Source organism: Gigantopelta aegis, chromosome 10 (genome assembly GCF_016097555.1).
Source record: "Gigantopelta aegis isolate Gae_Host chromosome 10, Gae_host_genome, whole genome shotgun sequence".
NCBI classification, from domain to species: Eukaryota; Metazoa; Mollusca; class Gastropoda; order Neomphalida; family Peltospiridae; genus Gigantopelta; species Gigantopelta aegis.
Window position 1 is genome coordinate 13,008,806 of NC_054708.1, and position 5,101 is coordinate 13,013,906.

General features: G+C 41.6%; 1 protein-coding gene and 1 long non-coding RNA gene across 3 annotated transcripts in view; one reads left to right on the forward strand and one right to left on the reverse strand.

Annotated features, from left to right (window-relative positions):
* Positions 1 to 2,535, forward strand: part of LOC121384435 — a 20,895-nt gene extending 18,360 nt beyond the window's left edge. Inside the window, exon 3 of the long non-coding RNA XR_005959386.1 lies at positions 2,426 to 2,535. This is a non-coding gene — a long non-coding RNA (uncharacterized LOC121384435). The remainder of the gene's footprint in view (positions 1 to 2,425) is intronic.
* LOC121384434 (guanine nucleotide-binding protein G(o) subunit alpha-like) overlaps positions 1 to 5,101 on the reverse strand; it is a 137,678-nt gene that overhangs the window by 88,624 nt on the left and 43,953 nt on the right. The gene's annotated exons all lie outside the window — the stretch shown is intronic.

Consider the following 5,101-nt stretch of genomic DNA (forward strand, 5'->3'; position numbering starts at 1 on the left):
TAATAATAATAATAATAATAATAATAATATGATAATAACAATCCTAATGGCGCCATTGTTTTTTTATGTGATCATTTCCATTTGTTCGGCAAAGTAGTATAAATGTATTGATAAATATCACATGCGTAGGACATCATCCACAATGCGTCTGACGTCATTTTCCGAACTGAAGCAATTAACACTTTCGGTTTCGTGTCTCACCCGACCCCTCCCACGCCCCCTTCACTCCGAAAGGTAAATACACGCGGTTGAACAGACGGATACGTCATACTTGTGATGCGACGACAACTTCCGCTCATTGCCGTTCGTGGAGTATGTCGATATAGCAGGATCCGGTTGGCATTTCAATGTGCTGTTTAAAAAGTCTTATCTCGTCGGAACCGTTATTCCGTCTTGTGAAATGGACATCCTCAGAGAAGAGTGATTGATTTCAGCGGGCGGAAAAACCAGGGTCAGATGTTCCGATTCGCGTATTGATAATGATCTCAACAAACATCAAGACATGTTCGGAGGGTTGTGTGTGCGTGCGTGCATGCGTGTGTGTGTATGTGTGTGTAAGACAAATAGAGACACACACACACACACACAGAGAGAGAGAGAGAGAGAGAGAGAGAGAGAGAGAGAGAGAGAGAGAGAGAGAGAGAGAGAGAGAGAGAGTATGTTGTGGATATATTTTAATGTATGTGTACGTATTATGTGTTTATATATATATATATATGTGTGTGTGTGTGTGTGTGTGTGTGTGTAGGTATGTGTGTATGTGTCTGGATATATTTCAATGTCTGTGTACATGTGTTTATATGTGTGTATGTATGTAGGCTATCTCGGTTCTACGTGTATATGTATGTGTCTGTGCGTGCGTACGTACGTGTGTGTGCGTGAACACGTGTGTGGTAATCTGATCGAATGCAGCCATTTTGACACCTAAATAAAATGTTTGTTCAGAACAACAATCTAAATGCGACAACTGTTGGCAAGTTTATAGTCTGACACCGGATAACGTTGTCTTTTGTCAAATCACCTTGTAAAGTAAACCACAAAGGCGGAGTGCACACTAAAAAACTCCATAAATCAGTCAGACTGGGACATCTGTTAGGCCAGAGCATATTCTTTTTCAACTGGTTTGAAATTTAAATGTGTATCGTCTGAAGTATTTTTTTTTTTTAAAGTTGCTATCCGTTTACTCAGACTCATGTTAACTTTATTATTAACATCTTCACAACTATAGGTCCTAGTATATAAATACTTTAAGACATTTAACCGGTCTCGATCGTGTCGTGGTTAAGCTATCGGACATAAGGCTGGTAGGTACAGGGTTCGCAGCTCAGTACCGGCTCCCACCCAGAGCGAGTTTTAACGACTCAATGGCTCGGTGTAAAACCACTACACCCTCTTCTCTCTCACTAACCACCAACCCACTGTCCTGCACAGACAGCCCAGATAGCTGAGGTGTGTGCCCAGGACAGCGTGCTTGAACCTTAATTGGATATAAGCACGGAAATAATTTGAAATGAATGAATGAACTAAGACAATTCGCATATGTGTATGTGCCCCAACTTGTCTAGGCCCTAAGCGCACTACCTACGAAAATATGATATATTACCTAGACACCAGACGTTATGCCATGGGACATGAATTCTTGTTTACCTGTCACATGCTATCAGATTAAAAATAATCGTAATGTGAATTAAACACTTTATTTCGTTAATCTTTTTAGTTCACAACTTGACCGTTTTACATAGTAGCAATCAACCATTCGTGCTTACATCCACTGAAGGTTCTAGCACATCACACATAGTAACAGACCAACGGGTATTGATGGCCGTGTTGGCCAGCCTGTCTATACACCAAAACAAAATAGTTCTTGTTCAGCTAATGTATTTTATAATATTAAATATCTCATTTTTATTAAAGTTATTTATTAGTATTATATTTTAACATGACATCGATTTTAATTTAAGCTGTAGGGTTAAATGCGAACACTCATTTACTGATTATAACTATACGACAAAAGTAGTTCCGTCTCAAAAATATTTTGGTCAATATATGCTAGTATATTTGCCCACGACAGGCGTGCTTAAGCCTTCAGTGGATATAAGCACGTGTTAAATGGATGATTGCCCAAATTTGTTCTGTAAAGCTGTTGGAGCTGAACTGAACAGAACTTTATATGTTCACTCAGTCTCACACTGTATTCCAGGTTGTACTATACCAAATAAAATTACATAGGCGACCATGTTAACGTTTGTGCTTAAAAACACAATATATCAACCAAACTATGACCCATAAATATCAGTACTACAACCGCTACCTCAAAGTATTAACTGCAGAAAATGGTACCTTTCATAGCTAAGATTCAGTATAACCAGATGTTTTTACAACACCCCTAGTTTAGCACAAAATTTGAGTTCTTTTTTTTTTACAGGTTCCAAGCTCAAGGCTACCTCCAGTTATTACGATGTCTATAATTCGAAGTATATATTACATGTATAACAAGATAGTAGGAACACAGTCTCTTTTCACCTTCGTGCAAACCATTAAAATTGATATTAAGGCTTTATTTTATTCATTTCAATTATTATAGTTATTTTCGCGCTTATATTCAATTGAGGTTAAAACACGCTGTCCTGAACACACACACACACACACACACACACACACACACACACACACTCGCACACCTCAGCTATTTAGACTGCCTGTCCAGGAGAGTGATTTAGTAGTTAGTTATTAGTGGTTAGTGAGAGAGAAGTCGATGTAGAGGCCTTAAAATTACACCTCCCAACCGAGTGTTTAAACTCGCTCTGGGTGGGAGCCGGCGGACCCGGTACGTACCAGCCTTAAGTCCAGTGGTAGGGAGCAGGGGGAGGAACGCAGCCCAGTGGTAAAGAGCTCGACTGAACGATCCCTGTCGGCGGGCCCATTGGGTAATTTCTCGTTCCCGCCAGTGCATCACGACTAGTATATCAAAGGCCTTGGTATGTGCTATCCTCTCTGAGGGATCGTGCATATGAAAGATCCCTTGCTACTAACTGACAAATGCTGCGAGTTTATATGTCAAAATTACCAAATCTCGGCAAATGTTTGACATCCAATAGCAGATGATTAATAAATCAATATGCTCTAGTGGTGTCGGTAAACAAAACAAACTTTAAACTTTTAAGTTCGATGGCTTAATCACTATACACTACCAAGGTATTATTATTATTATTATTATTATTATATATTTAATTCTTCTCTTTTCACAGCTTCTCTACGACCACACTACGGTAACAAAACAAACAAAAACTCCACGATCTTGCCATGTACTAATTTGTCCGAAAGGTACCGACGAGACGTCTGCAATTGAAATTGTTAGCAGAAGTAGGCTACAGATTTGAGCAAATTTCTTGTATTTGGCCGAATGAGATAAAATAATTTGTAGGTGATTTACACAGCTCCTCATACCAGATGATTCAGTGATTGCAGACACCCCCTAGGGCAGAGTTCAGGGAGAATACGTTGTAGTTAGGGTAATAATATTAAAGTCTGCCTCGGCGGTGTAGCGATGGTTAAGTCGTAGACCAGGAAGAGGCAAGAAAAATGGTTTACTTAGCGATACACTCAGCACATTTTGTATTTACTGTTATATGAAAGAGAGAGAGAGAGAGAGAGAGAGAGAGAGAGAGAGAGAGAGAGAGAGAGAGAGAGAGAGAGAGAGAGAGAGAGAGAGAGAGAGAGAGACAGAGAGAGAGGGAGAGGGAGAGGGAGAGAGAAACAGATAGAGAGAGAGAGAGAGGTAGAGAGAATGATAGGGAGAGAGGGAGGGAGAAAGAGGGAGTGGGATAGAGGGGAACAAGAGATATAGACAGAGAGAGGGAGAGGAAGTGGGAGAGAGAGAGAGAGAGAGAGAGAGAGAGAGAGAGAGAGAGAGAGAGAGAGAGAGGGAGGGGGTAGACAGAATGATAGGGAGAGAGAGGGAGGGAGGGAGAAAGAGAGGGAGTGGGAGAGAGAGAGAGAGCGAGAGAGAGAGAGAGAGAGAGAGAGAGTGAGGGAGATAGAGAATGAGGAAGAGCGGGAGAAACCCATCTGCCGCTACTCCAAGGACTGCTATGTTCGATTAGCAGCAAGGGAAGTTTCATATGCACCATCCCACAGACAGGATAGTACGTACCACCTGTCACACGAGCGCTTTACGATTGCGATACATCTCTCTCACTAACAACTAACCAAAACACCGACTTTCCTCTCATTAACAACTAACCATAACACCGACGTTTCTCTCACTAACTACTAACCATAACACCGGCGTGTCTGTCACTAACCACTAACCATAACACCGACGTTTCTCTCACTAACCAATAACCATAACACCGGCGTTTCTCTCACTAACCACTAACCATAACACCGACGTTTCTGTCACTAACCACTAACCATAACACCGACGTTTCTGTCACTAACCACTAACCATAACACCGACGTTTCTCTCACTAACCACTAACCATAACACCGACGTTTCTCTCACTAACTACTAACCATAACACCGACGTCTCTGTCACTAACCACTAACCATAACAACGGCGCTTCTCTCACTAACCACTAACCATAACACCGACGTTTCTCTCACTAACCACTAACCATAACACCGACGTTTCTCTCACTAACTACTAACCATAACACCGACCCTTTCTCTCACTAACCACTAACCATAACGCCGACGTTTCTTTCACTAACCACTAACCATAACACCGACGTGTCTATCACTAACCATAACACAGGCTTGTCTGTCACTAACCACTAACCATAACACCGGCGTGTCTGTCACTAACTACTAACCATAACACCGACGTGCCTATCACTAACCACTAACCATAACACCGGTGTGTCTGCCACTAACCACTAACCATAACACGGACGTTTCTCTCATTAACCACTAACCATAACACCGACGTTTCTCTCACTAACCACTAACCACAACACCGACGTTTCTCTCACTAACCACTAACCATAACACCGGCGTGTCTGTCACTAACCACTAACCATAACACCGACGTGTCTGTCACTAACCATAACACCGACGTTTCTGTCACTAACCACTAACCATAACACCGACGTTTCTCTC